This window comes from Chelonia mydas, chromosome 17 (genome assembly GCF_015237465.2).
Source record: "Chelonia mydas isolate rCheMyd1 chromosome 17, rCheMyd1.pri.v2, whole genome shotgun sequence".
NCBI classification, from domain to species: domain Eukaryota; kingdom Metazoa; phylum Chordata; order Testudines; family Cheloniidae; genus Chelonia; species Chelonia mydas.
The window spans coordinates 2175784-2194349 of NC_051257.2; the positions used below are offsets into that span (position 1 = coordinate 2175784).

Below are 18566 nucleotides of genomic sequence, written 5' to 3' on the forward strand. Positions count from 1 at the left end.
GATTTGGATGGCCTCTCACCATGCTTGTTCTCAGTCCAAAGTGTTTTCTTTTGTTTTTAAAGATTCAGGTATACCCTGAGCTGTGACTATGTTTATCAGCCACTCGGCTACCTCTAACATCTGGTCTAATTTATCTCAGGGTGACATATACTGTTGGTCTGTATCTGTCATAACACATTGTGAAGGGCCGTGATATGGCATGAGTGGTGCATCCCAGCATACAACTGCCAGCTAGGACATTTATGGCCATCCCAGCAAAACAGTTTACATACAGTGAGAGTGTGTGGCGGGGAGGCCGAACAGCCCTGAGCAGGGGATTACTGTCAGTCAAGGGGCCATGGACACAAAACTCACCTCTAGAGGAGCAACTGTGTCTGTACAGTGACACACTTCCATACTCTTTGTATAGACATGATGGTTAATTGAGTCAGCATTGAATGGATCTAAAAATGGTGAATGTTTTACTGGACTTTACTCAGCTGTTATCATAGGTTCCATGTAGAAGAATAAATACAATGAAATAGACTGATCACTACGGAGGATGAGGTGGAGAAAGTCATGCTATGTAGAGGTTTACCAGGGGCTGGCATGGGGACCAAGTTGGATAAAGTGAGAGAGAAAATCAGGAATACATTGTTTGCTGTTTTTTATGTTGTGTTTTTCCTGATTACAGTCTTTGAACCACAGAGTGCTCAAAAAAGGCCCTGATCGTGCATTCTGATCCACAGCAGACCCATGCAAGTCTCCACACAGGGGCAGGAGTCCACCTGCATGGGTCAGCTTGCAAGATGAGGACCTAAGAATCACCTCAGGGAGAAATCCAATCAGAACATATATCGTAATCTATATGGGCAGAGACATCTCTGAGAAACTACAAGCCAATGTCTTTCTCCCATAGAGAGAGTTGGAGACGATGCTCAAGTACCACCGAAGCCTGGTCTACACTACAAAGTTAGGTCGACAGAAGCTGCCTTGCATCAACTTCATTGTGCATGTGTCTACACTTAAATTTGTCTCCCACGGATGTGAGCACCCCGTTACAGTGAGTAATACCACCTCCCTGAGCAGTGTTGAGCCACGGTCGATGGACTGTTGTAGATAGAGTGTGAGTGTAGATACTGCATTACTTGTGTTGACCCTAACTGTCCTCTATCAGCTGTCCCACAATGCCTGGCACTGACTGCTCTGGTCACAGTTGTGAACTTCACTGCTTAAGGTAACAGAGACTGGAGACTGGAACAGAGACAGTGTGCTGGATAGTGGCAGGTTGCACACTGGGATACCTACCCACGGTACACCGTCCTGTGCATTGATACGCACTCCTAGTGAGCACGCAGAGTGCTGACACAAGGAGCAGCCCCTAAAACAGTGTGTGTGTCATATGGGAAAAATACAAAATTGGCAAGAACCAACATTTAGTTTGGCAAATTTTGAAAATATTTCCAAAAACAAACCTGTGAAGAGCTCTCGCAAAGTAACACACTTTTCTGCTGAGATCCTGATTGATCCTGGCTGCCACAGGCTACAATGGCACATTGGCTGATTCACAATTACACAAGAACAGAGCAGTCACTCTGGAAGGGAAAGGTGTTGAATCATACTGTCCACCTCTTTCCCAGTTTTGTTTAGTAATGTTCAGTAAACCTAGTGGTTAGAACACGGAACAGGAAGACAGGAAGCCTGGATTCAACTCATCCCTCAGACACTGACTTACTGTGTGACCCTGTGTAAGCCATTTTCCCTCTCTGTGCCTCAGTTTCCCTCTTTGTGACATGGATAATAATACCTTCCTGTCTCACAGAGCAGTCATGAGGCTTAACTAATTTTTGTAATTATTGTGTGTGAGACAAACTCATTGGACGAAAGGCACAAGGGAAAGGTAAAGTGTTATTACTGATGTGGCTAATGCAGGAAGTATATGTGTAATGGGTCAAGTGTCACTTCATTTCTTAAAAAGAAAAGGAGTACTTGTGGCACCTTAGAGACTAACCAATTTATTTGAGCATAAGCTTTCGTGAGCTACAGCTCAGCTCACGAAAGCTCATGCTCAAATAAATTGGTTAGTCTCTAAGGTGCCACAAGTACTCCTTTTCTTTTTGCGAATACAGACTAACACGGCTGTTACTCTGAAACTTCATTTCTTGGAATTACCACATACCTGATTGACACAGGGATACGGTCTGACACGATGCCTTTATTCCAGCTGATAAACATTTGGCATGGCAGTTATACTCACGTATTTTGCTCTTGTTTATACAAAAGAGATGACAAGCCAGTTCACTTTGACCAGAACACGTTTTTCCTGTATAACCTTGTAACCCGTAATTAGAGCCTCAACTGAACTGTGGAGAATTATGGCAGGTTTCATGGGCTAGTAAAAGCCAAACAATTCCTGATTCTCTTGCATTTCACAGTTGATCCTGGCTAAGCAAACAAAAGTACCCACCTCCAGCATCGCTTTTATTAACAGATAATGAACAAGGTGTGAAAGTTAGTTTTTAATCAATATACAGTAAATGAGAGAATAAAGTTTAAAATGTCAGTCCCCTGACAGGATTTGAAGCAGCACTTATTGGCTAATTGTTTATGCCCTTTGCTCTGTGTGCTTTTTTTTATGCTGATCATTTCCCTAAAAAAATCAGTGAAAGTGGCAGGTCATAACAGCAATTTATAATAGCCAAGTTTCTTTAATTCATGCTTTTGGATTTATTTTAGGGTTGGTATTTCTTTAATTTGTTACAAAGGGCCAGACTGAGTTAGTACCTGGATGGGAGGCCTCTCAGGAAGAGCTAGATTGAGCAGTCTGAGATGCTGTGCCCCTAGCAGCCAGCACTCAATCTAATCTTAATTTTACCTCTACGGAAAGTATTTATAGAACACCCATTACTATGGAATGTAGGCCCCTTTTCTCCCGAGTCGGTTCTGAATCAGTGCCCCTCTGTGGTACACTAGGGGGTGATGTACTGCTGGAGGTGCTGTCTTTGTTCTGAGACATAAAACCAACCTCACTGTGGTTTGAAGTCACTAAATAACCTATGGTAGGTTTCAGAGTAGCAGCTGTGTTAGTCTGTATTCGCAAAAAGAAAAGGAGTACTTGTGGCACCTTAGAGACTAACCAATTTATTTGAGCATAAGCATCCGATGAAGTGAGCTGTAGCTCACGAAAGCTTATGCTCAAATAAGTTGGTTAGTCTCCAAGGTGCCACAAGTCCTCCTGTTCTTTTTGTAAATAACCTGTGGCACTGCTACAGAAGTAGGGGTGTTAACACCAATATCCTGGCCAAATTCCCACTTCAGGTCATTATAATGTGTCTTGAATAAATTCCCGCTACCCTTTCCCTGGAACACGGTATTCTTCTCTACTTCCTGTCCTAAACAATTGTGCAGTGCTGATGTGTGTTCTTAATGGCCTTGACTATACTAGAAAAGTTACACTAGTGTAACTAAATTGATCTAGTTAAACTAGCACAAGTCGTTAATGTAGGCAAACAAACTGGTTTAAAGAAAAGGAGTACTTGTGGCACTTTAGAGACTAACCAATTTATTTGAGCATAAGCTTTCGTGAGCTACAGCTCACTTCATCGGATGCATACTGTAGAAAGTATAGAAGATCTTTTTATACACACAAAGCTTATGCTCAAATAAATTGGTTAGTCTCTAAGGTGCCACAAGTACTCCTTTTCTTTTTGCGAATACAGACTAACACGGCTGTTACTCTGAAACTGGTTTAACTCTTTCTTTCAGATTAGCTTGCATCAGTATATTACCAAATTAAACTAAACCAGTGTAACCTCTTGGATGCCTGACAGGACCATCTGAAAGGGTAGCACAAGCAAATACAGGCAGCAAGAGGAAGCCTAACAGGGCTTGAACAAAAGGTGACTAAGTGTACATTTATTTCTAGAAAGTCACAATTTGTAATGACTTTTGTGTCCACGGGTTATGCTGTGGTTTATTACATGCCATGACCTGTTAAAGCAGCCACAGAAGATCCTTACCAGCTGCACCAAATGAGAATTTGGCCCTCCTTGTTATGAATTTTAAAGGCAATGCAGTCTTCAGGAACAAGCACCAGGCTGGAAGTCAGGAGATCCTGATTTCTAATCCTGACTCAGTGTGGCCATGGGCAAATCACTTCCCCGTACTGTCTCAGTTTCCTCATTGGTGAAATGTGCATAGTAATACCTACCTCCTAGGGATGTTGTGAGAATTAGTTAGTTAAAACCCATACAGTGCCTTGAACAGATAACGCTCTGCACAAGTGCTAAATATTACTATTGTAACACTTGCAATAAGAGCATTTATCATTTCTAAGTTGTTTTTAACATTCCAAAAACATACCCTCCTATGCTCATAATGTTTTAGGAGACTGGGCAATATAAGAAACAAAATCCGTGCTTTAGATCTGGTTGCTTGGAATGTGGATGGCTTTGCTTTTGTGTCAGGTGATGTGCTACAAACATCTTTGGCAGATGTGTGACATCCAAACTTTCTGGAATGGCTGCCAGCTTCAAGGCTGGGTTGATCAAATTAATCTTCAGTTTGCCTATCCCAATGCTTCTAACAACATATGCTGGGGATGATGCAGTGATGACAGTAACCAAGTTTTGATAGTCATCTATATATGCCCTGATTTTCCCGATGGGAATCAAAGACTATGGTGTGAGACTCTCACATAGCGTAGGTCAGTGTAACTCTGGAGCTATGCTGATTTGCACCAGCTGAAGATCTGGCCCATTAACGCCAGATACCCACTATTCCTATCCCCCCCTTCCCGTGTTTTTACTCAGGGTTAAATACTACCTGATAAAAATATAGATGTTGCCTCCTTGAGCACTCTAAATATTTAATTTGGGAACCAGCGTGTACCATGCCAGCATATTCCTGATTATTGCTATTACCCGATGGCTATCAAGAAAGGCCTCGGAAACGCAGGTAATTAGGTGTTATCCTCAGTGCCTGTTGGACAGTGTCCCCTGCTGGGGTTTCAAGTACAAGTTAGTTTACAGGGAGTCTCACAGGAAGTTGTGGTTTTGTTTTTTTTAGCATTATCAACAATGTTTGGTTTGCAACAAATTCCTATTTCGTAGCCAAGGCGCCTCAAACTGTCTTTATACTATTGGTTAATATGTATTGAGCACTTTACAAACTATAGGGGACACAGTCATCTCACATGACTCAAGATTTAGATTTGGTAAAAAACAAACGTTTCCAAACCCAAAGTCCAATAGAACTGTTTCCATTAATTTGCCATTGAAGTGTCAGTGTAAATAACGGTTTTCAAACCTTCCCCTAAAACTTGCCCCCATGACTCTGAAAGGGAAATAGACTATAAACACAAATGAAACTGACTTCAATGATTTCCATTGCTCAATCTGAGAGAGAGAAACAGAGCAATTAAACAGCATGCGTGGGGAAAAGTGAGATGTTTAAATTCCTCTGGTATTAGTCTATAGGAAAAGAAAAGCATGTCTCTACAATATGATTTTTAATTAATCCTCACAGAGCACCAATGTGAGATAAGTATTACCCTCCCATTTTACAGATGGGGAAACTGAGGCAGAGACATCCAGTGACCTACCCAAGTTCACAAAGGCATAATTATTAGAGGCAGGATTAGAACTCAGGAGTTCATGTGCTCAGGCCACTTAGCCTCTGCCTCTCCTCTGAGCTAGACCCAGGGCAGTGGCTATTCTGCAATAGCCCAGACTTGGCCAGGGGAGCTGGGGCTCACGATTTTTAGCTCTCACCTGGGCAGCACCCAGAGAAAGGCAGGTCAGTGTCACATCTACACCTATCTCCATAGGACCCCGCCTCTTCTCCGCGCCCACACCCTGAGCCCCCCATGGGACTCTACCCACTCTACCCTCCTGCCCCCCCAATCCCCCCAAGGGTCCCCCACCCACTTTCCCCTCATGCCTCCTCCCCCCCATGGGACCCCGCCCACGTCCCCCCTCTCCCCCTGCGCCCCCAAGGGACTCCTGAATCCCCCCTCTCCTCACCCCACCCCCTCCCCCCCCCCGGGACCCCTCCTGCCCACTCTCCCCACACATCCCCTCTCCCCCCCCGTGCCCCCAAGGGACCGCCGAGTCCCCCCTCCCCACACACCCCCTCTCCACACACCCCCTCTCCTCACCCTGCCTCCTCTCCCCCCCGGGACCCCTCCTGCTCACTCTCCCCACACACCCCCGCGCCCCCAAGGGACCCCCGAGTCCCCCCTCCCCACACATCCCCTCTCCCCCCCGTACCCCCAAGGGACCCTCGAGTTCCCCCTCCCCACACACCCCCTCTCCTCACCCCGCCCCCTCTCCCCCCGGGATCCCTCCTGCTCAGTCTCCCCACACACCCCCCCCGCGCCCCCAAGGGACCCCCGAGTCCCCCCTCCCCACACACCCCCTCTCCTCACCCTGCCTCCTCTCCCCACACCCCCAAGGGACCCCCGAGTCCCCCCTCCCCACACATCCCCTCTCCCCCCCGTACCCCCAAGGGACCCTCGAGTTCCCCCTCCCCACACACCCCCTCTCCTCACCCCGCCCCCTCTCCCCCCGGGATCCCTCCTGCTCACTCTCCCCACACCCCGCGCCCCCAAGGGACCCCCGAGTCCCCCCTCCCCACACACCCCCTCTCCTCACCCTGCCCCCTCTCCCCCCGCCGGACCCCACCCGCCCGGAGCCGCCTCCCCTCCCGCGGCCGGGAGGCGGGGGGGCGGCGAAGTCTCGCGAGAGGCGGGCGGGGGCCGCTGGCTGCGGGCGGCGCGGAGCGGAGCGGCGGACGCGGAGCAGCCGGAGCCCGGGAGAGGCGCTGAGGGAGGCGGCACCGAGCCCGGCCCGGCCCGGCGACCCGCTCCGCACCGGGGGCACGGCCGGCCCCGCCCCGCGCTCGCTGCGGCCCGGCCCGGGGCTCCCGAGCAGGCGGGGCCCAGGCGGCCTCGGCTCCCCGACCCCTGCCATCTTAGCGGCCGAGCCCGGCCCCGGCCCCGGCCCGGGCCGCCTGCCGAGCCGACGGAGGGTAAGGGCCGGGGGCGCCTGGCGCCGTCGCGGGGGGCGGGGGGCTCTGCCCGGGGGGGGCGCGGGGGGCAGGTGCCCCCCCCGCCCGCGGGAGCAGCGTCCCCGGCCCCCCCCGCGCGCCACTGCAGTGCTGCGGCAGGCCCGGCCCGGCCCGGCCCGGGGGGCGGGAATGGCGGTTCCTCCTTTCCCTCGGCGGGCACTGCCCGACCCCCCCGCCGGCCCCCGCCGGAGACAGGGCTGCGCCCCGAGGGCGGCCCCGGGCTGCGCGCCGGCGGGAGGCGGCCGCTGGCTTCCTGCGCGCTAGATGGTTTCGTGGCTGTGGGGGAGCGTGTGGTGAGCGCGGATCAGCCCTTGTCGGCGTCTGCCTCCCTCCCCCCGGCGTGAGGGGCAACGAGTCTTTCCTCGGTACAGTCAGGTGCTTTGTTTGTTTGTTTAAAGAGCTCTTTTATTCCATCCTGCAGACTTGCCCCTCCCGGAGTGGTGAGTTTTTAGTGTAAATACCGCTTTGCTCAGTGCAGATGCGGGATTTAGGCGAAAGTGACCTATATAAAGACCTCTTCTTGCTTCCCTTCAGCTGTGTCTGTGCTTAGTGACCGTGCCCGCCTGTAAAATAACATTTTCCAAACATTTCAATCTGTCAAATCAAAATATCTGATTGGATCTAGATTTCTGAAACCTCTGTGTCGGTGTTGCTTTTGGTTCTTGGAGCAGTTATTTAGAGATGTCTTCTAACCTGATTTGCTGCAAACGTTGTTGGAAATGTTAGGGTTCAACCTTATAACAGTAAAAAAAAATACAGTAGGTTCATTCCATATTACAGGCACTCCGACAGCACGGTGGTGGGTGCGGTACAAGAAATGGAAAAGAATAGAATTAGAACTATGTTGTCAAGTGTCAAGATTTAAATATCTTACTGAATATGAAAAAAATACGATTAGGTTTGAGACCCTTATTCTGTTTGTTTTCCCAGCAGAGAACTAGTATTTATTGTGCTTGTATCTCCTGTTTATCATGGCCTGGAGTATTTCATTAGGTGGCATTTTAGTGAATGAGTTGGTTAAAGAGCAGTTGCTTTAACTAGTTGAACCAATTGTGACCTTCATCTTTGATGACCACATTTCTAGCGTCTTTATAGCAATTTCTCCATAAAGGCCAGATGAGTGAGATGTTACCTTCAGGTTTGAATTTCATTGATTGGTTAGTGTTAATGCTATTTATAGTGAATCTGTCACATTCTCCTTGTTTTATGTATTTGCATAAAGGTGGTTGTTGTGGAATGTTTAAAAAGAAATGTTTCAAAATGCCATTTCTAATGTGCGGTAGTACATCTTGTTGAATACTCTAGTTCAGAGGCTAAAATGTCTGAAGAATAGCTCTAGTGTGTAGTACATTGTAATAGTGAAGACATTATCAAAGCAATGGAAAATCAGGATATATTTTAGTACTGGGGATGTGGATTTGTTTTTACATAGTTCATGACTACAGACTAACCCATCCTATTCCTATATATGTGATTTCAAATATTTCTCTCAAAACAAATTTGAGGTTACATCTTGATTCCAGTTGTTCCTGTTCCTGTTAACTGTTTTGTAACTTTTGTTGTTTTGTAGCTTTTGTTACTTATGTCCAAGGACAAAATAACTAACAACTGATTTGAGTCTTCATGTTAGATTGTGCACAACATTGTCCTAGTTTATGCTAGTGTGTTTGCTCCTGGTTTTAGAACCCTTCTTCTTGGTATGTATTGCCACAAAAATGGAGATACATTTGAATCCTAACTTGACATCTGAACTAGAGAGAGTGAATTTTTCTTTTGTGTTGTAGCTGTCTCACTAAGGAGAAATTAATTCTGAAAGTTTTGTTTAAATATATGTAGCTTGTTGGTTAAAATAAGAGTCTAAAGGGAAGTGCCTATAGACAGGTCATTATCTGAGAAGCTAAAATTAAATGGCACATGTCGAGTGCCAGATGTTGGGGTCAGAATTATGTATGCCTACAATTATTTAAATCCTAAACTGAACTATTGCAGTAGTGTACCTCACGTCACACCCTCCCTTTAAATTCCATTGTAAGCTAACTTTTAAAGAATTTCCTTTAAAAGTTATTTACTCTCTTGTACCCATTTATATAACTTTCATCTTTGCCTTTGCTGTAATTCCCCAACGTTTGTTACTTGAATAAAATGTTTTAAACAGAAGTTGTAAGACACCGCTAACTTTTTGGAATTAATGAGATTGTTCAAAGAGAGACAATCAAATATCACACTGCTGATTACAGTTTTATAAAGTAAGGTCATTTGTCAAATGTCTCCTAATACTGCATTTCCTGTAATCTATATTTTCAGTGAACAGTAGATAAGGTAAGGAATTTGTTTTAAAGATTGTACAGATAGATCATTGCTGTATAGTAAGATTAGTTTCACGATTGACAAAATGTGTGTAGTTTGCATGCATGCATGCCCGTGTTTGTTTGATTACTTGCTAATTGCAGTCTATTTTTTTCTACCTCTAAAGCTTCATGTTGTAGTGACTCTTTTTTCCTCAGAAAGGTCTAGTGTCACTCTATCCGCTGCAAGCAGACCATTGCTCCTAAGCCAACCGAATGGACAGTACAGTTCACTTGGAGAATATTTCTGTTGTGTGTTTAGCAAACAGTGGAAACCAGTTATTTTATTAAAGAAAAATGGACATTTGGGTAGATTTGTGTCAAACTTAACAAAGACCTGTGGAGAGACAATGGCAAATGTCATAATTTTTTTTTCTTGAAATGTATGTTGATGGCCAGTCAAGTTATACTTAAACATATAGAAAAAAATTGTCTATTTTAGAATCGCATAGGCGTGTAAATTGGTACATTCAGGCCCATATTAGAAGCTAAGGATCTTTGTTCAGCTATTTAAGATAGAATATTGTGGTTCATGATCCCATCCCCCAAAATATAAGGGCTAGGTCTAGCCTCATATTTCATAGAGCAGTATGTTATTAAGCATCATGATATTATCTCCATGGCTCCATAAGACTACCCTCGCAAAGCGGGGAACCCATCTTTAACTCTAGACTTGTTCTTTCATTTCACAAGCCTGCAAGCTCCTGTCTGTACTAGAAAAATCCTCTATTGGTGACATCAGACTTCAGTTACAAATAACTCATGGCCTCAGTCAACCATGGTTGAGAATGGCTTACCTGCAAGTATATTTAGAGCCATTTTAATACCTATTATGGGTATTGAAAATGGATTGGCACTGTCTACACTAGTGACCAAATTATTCTCACTCCTAAATTGACTTGGTGTAGGGAGAACTCCTGGTAGATACAGTTTGTCACCCACTGGTTATTTGCTGCCAGGTTTAAGAGACTGAAAAGATAACTGAGTAGAAAGGGTGCTTTAAAGCACTACTTTCAAAGTTTGTAGAAGGAGTTTTTTTAAAAGGGTGCACATTCTCCATTGTGATTTTAAGAGGAGGAGAGACTGGAAAACAAAATGGAAAAATCCCAAGGATAAAAGGGCATAGAACCACTAACCTCCTCCTGCTCAGGCAAAGTGGCGGGGAAGTTATGTTTTGAAGGGCTAGTAAGCAAAAACAGTTCACCCTGTGAAAATCTATTGGAGTATCAGGGTATAGAATTAGAGTTCAAGTGCATTTTTTAGGAAAAAAGTGTACAACACTGAGGGAAAGAGTGTAGATCTGTTTAATCACCATTTTAAACAGCTATATGATGTTCTCCTTATTTATGTACTGACATACAGTTCAGAGCACATTAACACACAGAGGAAGACGCTGTCCCTGTCTCAAGATGCTTATAGTCTGTCTAAGCAGCTCAACATGTTGGGTGACCCTAAGGAGGTTTCCTAGATCATCTTGGGGGGGTGGGGGGGAATTGATAATCAGTATCTGAAAGGGTGAGTTTATTGCAATGGGTTTGCAGTTGAAGGCTTCTTATAGTAATTTATCAGAATTTGAAACAGTTATTTGTTGTGGGAGTTCCTGAGGAATCTGAGTTTCATAATTCCTGGTTTCTTTGCCAGAAGAAGTGACATCACTACCACTGTAAAAGTAGTTTGAAAATGGCCTAGTCTGTGGTTGTTTTCGTCTACACACAAACCAATGCAGCATCTAACTAAAATTGCTTGAAAAAATGATTTAAACTGGTGTAAGTTCCTGTGTGGGCATACTTAAATAGATTTACACTTGTATTGCTTTAGCTTTTTGCCACTGATTTAACTTATCTTTAACTTATATGGATTTAAAAAACAAATTTATGTAAAACCGTACAATTTATTGTCTACATAGGGACTTAGATTTCCAGTGTTCAAACATGTTGGCATTTAGAGGAAGAATGGTTAGGTTTGGTTTCTAAAACAGAAAAAAAGCACTCTTAGTCCAGAATAGAGCATCCACACATAGTTATTCTGAAATTCTTGTTCCACTTTCAGTTTACATCCTACCTTAGGCCTGCTCTACACTAGAAACTTACATCAGTGTAGCTATATCTCTCAGGGGTGTGAAAAATCCATAACTTTTGAGATGTAGCTATTCTGACTTAAACCCCTGTGTAGACAGTGCTAGATTGACTGACAGAAGAATTCGTCTATCCACCTAGCTACTGCTTCTCGGGGAGGGGGGGGGTGGATTACCTTGTCTGATGGGAGAAACCCTCCCACTGGAGTAGGCAGTGTCTACACTGAAGCAGTACAGCGGTGGAGTTATAATGTTTTAAGAGTGGTGCATACCCTTAATCTGGAAGAATTTTCATGTATAGAAAACCCCTAAAATAGATAGATGGGCTCAACCCGTCACTGAAAGTGACGCTTTATTAATGTGAATGGGCAATAGTTTCTGACTTTTCCTCTGGTATTGTTTGGCTGTAGGCAGTTTTATTCGGGTTGGGTTAATGGGGCATCAGCACATGATTTTAGATGGTGAACGCTATCTTCTACAAGAGAAAAAACTAGAAACTGAATTGTATTTTACTTTTTAAAATAAAATGGAAGTTTAGATTCTGAGGAAAGAAGCAAAAATCGAAAAGGTCTAAAGTTATGACACTTGCAGTTTTTCTGTGGCTGTTACTTTGCACTGACACTGGCTATAACTATCTACAGCCATGAAGATATTTTTGTTATAGTAAGGCATAATGTGCAGGGTGACATGTTCCCCCCCCCCATCCCCTTCACAGGTCTATAAAACATCTACATTTGAAGAACATATAAGATAAGTTAAATCTTATTTTAAGGTAGTTTTCTAGTGGTATGCCTGTGAATAGGTTTTGTGAATTTAATTTCACTTTAGCTGTACATCTGTGATGTTAAACCACATTTAAAAATTCTTCTGGCTATCTTATATGGATTCAAGAATTTACCTACAGTTCAGTTTGAGACTGATCATCAATGTGTGTTACACCCAAAGCCCTTCATATTGGGTTTTACTTTGTTTAAAAATTACTGGGAATTTCAGTGTTGATTCTAAAATTTTAAAAATGGGTGAAAATGGGTGACAAAAATGAAAGGCGGGAATGGGGGATGCCCAATACTCATGTAGGCTGGCGGAGTGGTGCCCGGTACACATGGGAGTGGGGAGGGGTGCAGCAGGTGGTGGGGACCAAGGGGTGCATGGTAATTACGATGGTGCAGTTGAGGAAACCTTCCGCTCCGTGTGGGCCTGTTGTTGCAGTGGTCTGGTAGTCTCAACTGCCTGGCTCCCTGCCTATCTTGCTCCCCCATTGCAGAGCAGCAGTTACCAACTGGAAGTTACCCTCCTCTGTGCAGGCGTGCTGTATCGTCCAGCAGAGACTCTACGAGGGGGCAACTGAGCCACCATCTCTCCTTCTGGACTGGGGAACCAGGCCTGGGGAGTTCCGTACTTCAAAATCCAGTTGAAAATTGGGAAAACCTGAAAAATGGCTTTTTTTAAACTTGGGAATTTTGGGGGAAAATTGGGAAAAACCAAAGTGCTTTAGTTATACCATAATTCTTAGAGCACCACCTCAGTGAGTAAAGTAGTCTTCAGCCTCTCCCTTACCTCAGCTACATTAAAAAAACCCCTGCCTTTAGTAGCTTGCCTCCGTTGGCCGAGCATCAGAAGGCACGACTCTCTCAAGGGGCAGATGGGCCGCTGGGACCAGCCCACCTCTTTCTGCTGCTGAATCAGCCTTTCCACTCTTCGTTGTTGGTTCCTATAACATTTCTTGCCCACTCCCCAGCCTGGTCTCCTGAGATTACCCACCCTAACTCCTGTTGGTTGCAGACTTGAAGGGATTGGGAACCAGCAGCATGGGAAAGTGGAGCACATGATGAGGGTGAAAAGAAGAAGGGCTGGGGTCTTGCAGCAGGGAAGTAGTTTAGATAGGTTCTTCTCAGCATCTGTAAACCCTTCTTCCCTGGCATAGTGCCACTCCATGGCAACAGCAAACCATGGGCCGTTAGCCTACTCAGCAAGAGTTAAATTGCATTAGAGCTCCTTTCAGGGATCTCCCATTTACACAGTATTAGGCATGTTGGCTTATCACTGTTTTCCCTCCCCTTTCTCAGAATATAATGCTGATCTCTCTCTCCAGTCCTCTCTTAATTGTTGACTATTCCGCCCTCAAGCCCAAGAGAGCAGGAGGAAGGTTATTTGTGGAGTTTGTCCTAATGCTGCTTCACAGACAGGCCATTGGAGTACAGTGAGAGGTGCGCTATCTCTTTCCCTGGGAAACCATACTTTACTGGGGCTTCTGAAGTTGGGTCTCAGAGGCAGTACAACATGCTTTCTCTTCAGTATTAGCCTGGCTTGTAGTTGTCACTGACGTTAACTCCTACTTTGCACTTCCTCCCCCAGAGAAACATAAACCAGTCTGAGAAAGGGGGCTGTGGGTACTATAAGGGATATTACTCTATTGAGATGTGAATGTCACTGGTTTTTCTTCCTCTTCTGCAAATACATGTTGCTTTTGTACTGTCTTGTTGGTGTAAGGTATATGCTTTGGTCTCTCAGGGCTAGTCTACACTGGCAATGCTAAAGCACTGCTGTGGCAGCGCTTTAACATGCCTTGTGTGGTCGCAACACAGCGCTGGGAGAGAGACCGCTCTAAAAAACCCACCTCAACAAGGGGTGGAGCTCCCGGCACTCGGAGCACCATCCACTTTTCCCAGTGCTGGGGCTGTTTACACTGGCACTGTTTACACTGGCACTTTACAATGCTGCAACTTGCTGCTCTCATGGGGGGTGTTTTTTCACACCCCTGAGTGAGAAAGTTGCAGCGCTGTTAATTGCTAGTGTAGACAAGCCCTCAGTCTCTGTCTGTTCTGGAAAGCAACTGAGTTTAATAACAGTTAAAATCCTTGGTGGATCATCCATGCTTTTGATGGGACTGAATGAGGTTAAATGTGTACCAGAACTGGGCTTTGGCTTTGGTAGTAGTGACCTGATGCAAGCATGGTTTTGAAATCCATTTATAACATGATTGGCCAAGTCCACGTAGTCAAGATGGCTGTATACATTTTAATATGTTAAGTAAAACACAAGATGAATGCATAACAATAAGCTCATCACATGATCTCCAACTACTGTAACCTTTATTTTCCCATACCTCTTACCCCAACCTTTGTCAGTCACCCATTGCTGTATTAGATTTAATTTAAGGCTTGTGTATGTTAGGGAATTTTGCACTGGTGTTGCTTCACTAGTGTAACCCGCTTGCAATGTAAATATGTTGCACTGGTATGCATATGTTATCAGGGATAAATTGCACTGGTGCAGTGTGTCTGTATGGCAGAGGTTGCAGCACTGTAGCTGCACTTATGTAAAAATTCCTAGTGTAGACAAGCCTGTAGATTAAGCTGCTTGTGGGAATTTGACATTAAAACAGATTAATGTAAAGCAAACCTTGAAAATTTTGAGATACCTACTAGTTTGAGACTGGTATGAAAGATGGAGAGGGAGTACTAGTGTGGTTCAGAGACAATGCCCTGTCAAGAACACTAACCTCCATTCATACTCATAGTTGTTAAAAAGGGCAGGGAGAGAGCGGGTTTTTACCCAGGAAAATATCTTAGGAGGCTAGAACCCCCGATCCTCTGGCTGCTGGAAGAGGAAGGAGCTATCTCTCAGAAATGGACCTGATTCTTAGCAGCAGCACTGCTTCCTGAAGGCTTCTAATTAGCTTTGTTGAGACTGACCAGAGTCTTGTTCATTACATTTTGTTGCTGCTTGGGGAAAAAACTATGCACAGGGCTGTAGGTACTGGGACTGTCAGTGTGCAGATTCAGGAAGATGTCACTGCATACATTGACATTTCATTATTGTAGAGGATAGAAAACCCCCCCACCACCCTTTTTTGGGGTAAAAGGAGGATTAATTTTGGCAGAAATTGAAGTCTTAGAGCCCATCTTAGGAATTGCCCTATGGGATCAGACCTGTGGTTCATTCATCTAGTCCAGTATTTTATCTTTAACGGTGGCCAGCACCAGATGCTTCAGAGCAAGATGTAAGGAACCCTGCATTGGACAGATGTGGGATAATCTGCTCCTTATGAAGGTTTCATTCTAACCCCTAATGCTCAAAGATTGGTTTAAGCCCTGAAGCATGAAGCCAGAGAAAGTTTTATACTTGCCTCTGGAAAGTAGACAAGTGGATTTTTCAGGTGCTTAGTGGAGCACCATGAACATCTATGAGACTCTAAAGAGCATAAGATACTAAAACAAAAATGTGAATGTAGTGAATCTAGTGTATATTCTTAAGAGTATTTTACTATTTACTAATAGTTAACCTTTCATGGTGTTCTAATTAGCATGAGGCTATGTCCACTAGACTTCTTTTCTTAAAATTTCCCACTATGGCTTACTGCCAGTGGTAGTGCTAGTGTAGACCGGCTCCTGACATTTCAACTGCTTTATTTTTTATGGTAGTTAAATAACAGCAACTGGTCTGTGCTAGTGCTTGTACCACTGGTTCAGCTGCATTGGTGGTAGCCACGAGTGAGAAATTCTAGTGTTTGGAAGGCTGAAGAGTGTGTCTACAGCTATTACCCCCTAGTGTCGGTGCAGTCATAGCATTGTAAAGGTGCTTATGTTGAAATATTTTATTCCTGTAAGGAAAGAGGAATGATCTATACTGGTATAAGCCTTTGTTGATTTGGGCAAGTTTTATTGGTCATACAGGTAGTTACGCCGGTATAAATTCCTGTGTGGACACTCTGAGGACTGGTCTACACTAGAAATTTTAGCCAGTATAGTAATGTCAGTTAGAGTTGTGATTTTTTTTTTTTAAGAGCATTTCTATACTGGCAAAAGCCTACTAGGGTAGACGAGTTGTACCAGGAAAAATGTGCTTCTGCCATATACGAACCTGTGAAAAGTAGTTGTCACAGTGGACCGTGGTGAATATACAGGGCCATACATGATGACTGTTCACTGTCTTTTTCATTTGGGATTGTAAACTGTCATTCACCCTCTTAACAGCACTAGTAAAAAATTAACCTCATGGGTTTTTGTTTGCACTTTAATTTTAACTGCTCTTTTGCATACTATAAAACTCTGACCTTCCAAAAATAGAACATCTCTATTAATTCACACGAACCATTGCAGAATACGTAGTGGAAGGCCAAGACCCACCCAGTATATAATCTAATGTACGCTATTTTATGAAAGCAACAGAGAGCTCCATTGTGGCTGACTCTTAAAATGCTCTCTTAAAGCCTCCCTCAGCTGCACATCTCCGCAGTTGGCTCATCTAATAGACCTTGTGTCTGGCTGGTCACATTCAGCAGAGTGCTGCTCAACCTCGCCTCTCCATCCTAGTGGGAGCTTTTCCCCCTTCAGTTCACAGATGTATGCAGTACACAACATGCAGCTATAACCAGTAGGTATTTTTCTCGCTGAGATCTGGTCTAATGAGTAAGCAATGCCAACAATCTACCAAAAGCACATTCGGCTGACGTTCTGCACTTACTGAGCCAGTAGTTGAATCTTTCTTTGGTGTTGTTGAGGTGGCCAGTGTATAGCTTCATGAGCCAGCAAAGCAAGGGGTTGGCTGGGTCCCCCAGAATCATCACTGGCAGTTCAACATTGCTAGTGGTAATCCGTTGGTCAGGAAAGAATGTCCTGGCTTGCAGCTTTTTGAAAAGTCCCGTGTTCTTAGAGAGGCAAGCATCAGGCCCCTTCCCTGACCAGCCTACATTGTTATCAGTGAGGCATCCCTGGTGGCCCACTAGCACTTACATAACTGTAGAAAAGTAGCCCTTTCTATTGTTGTACTCTGTGGTGTAAGGTGGTCTGTTGTCAAAATAGGGGTATGCAACGCCCCACCACAGTTTGGGAACCCCATAGCTGCAGTTCCATCCACTGTTCCCGGTATGTTGCTGAGAGTGACACACCTGGTAGCAGCAGACATTTAATGGCCTTAAACTAGTGGTGGGCAACCTGCAGCCCACGTCCATTATCTGTCAGGGTAATCCGCTGGTGGGCCGCGAGACAGTTTGTTTACATTGACTGTCTGCAGGCACGGCCGCCCGCAGCTGCCAATGTCCGCGGTTCGCAAAGGACAGTCAGCTCTATAATTCAGGAAGCCAGCTATATGGATTGCTGAGAGCATGTGGAGGTGAACCTTTCCCCAGTCATTTCACGTCAACCTTGTGACTATTTCCTTGCTCATTCTTCTGCTGTAGGTTCCACCCTAATTATTATCAGTGAACATTAAGGTTTTGGTTTTGACTTAAGGCTGGTCTACACATAGTTATTTCTGTATAGACTGTGCTAATATATGCGCCTTTATACTGATATAACTATGTCCACTCTGAGGGCTGTACTACTTAACTACAACTCTTTCTAAACTGATGTAATGAAAACAGTACAAAACCTGTGTGTAGATCAGCCCTTAAAAGCCCTGAACGGCTTAGGACCTACTTCTTTGTGAGAATTCTTTTGCCATGTACTATACTGCCACATCGGCATTCAGTGGAGATGCTCCAGTCAAAGCCTGTGGGTATAAAGGTCAGCAAGCTGTTTCTGTGAGGGGCTCTCAACTTTGGAACTGACACTACCCTCCATGGTTTGAAATAGCCTACATTTGTTGACTTTCACTCTGTTTCAAGGCCCATCTGTTTATCCAGGCTTTTGGGAAGGGAGGGTTGTGATAAGGGCTGGTGTTTGTGGCAATGAGGTGGTGGTTGAGTTTTGAGTCTGTTGGCTTATTTTTTGGTTTTGAGGTGAGGGGCATCTGCTGGTTCAGTTTTTTCCCTCTTGCATATGATTGTTTTTGTTTTGTTTTGTTTTATTTTTTAACAAAACTCCTGGCATCCAAGGTGAGCTATAAACCACCTCTGAACACTGCTACCAGCTGTGGGTATATGAATCCGTAATTGCATTGTTGTCTGAGACTCACCAGTTGTCATGCCAGCATTTCTGGTGGGAGAACACAATGGAAGGAGTAGCCCTAGGACTAGGAAGTTGTGGGCTGGTAAGGGAGAGAGTCTACCCTGCAACCTCTGTTTATAATCCTTTTCCTGGGTTAGTTTCAAACAATAGATGCTTGTTTGGTTGATCCTGTCACTGTAGTATGGCGCCTAACTTAATAACAAGACTGAA

At 44.7% G+C, this 18566-nt stretch overlaps 1 protein-coding gene across 5 annotated transcripts in view; it reads left to right on the top strand.

The window, feature by feature from the left end:
• The window catches only part of TAOK1 (TAO kinase 1), a 138303-nt gene that overhangs the window by 33088 nt on the left and 86649 nt on the right, over window positions 1-18566 (top strand). For 2 of the 5 annotated variants that reach the window (XM_037880567.2, XM_037880566.2), the window contains exon 5: window positions 899-1042. The gene's annotated coding sequence lies outside the window, so the exon portion shown is untranslated. Of the gene's footprint in view, window positions 1-898; window positions 1043-6774; window positions 7009-7257; window positions 7423-18566 lie in introns of those variants that run through there. The other 3 variants (XM_037880568.2, XM_043531035.1, XM_043531034.1) reach the window with 2 other exon arrangements.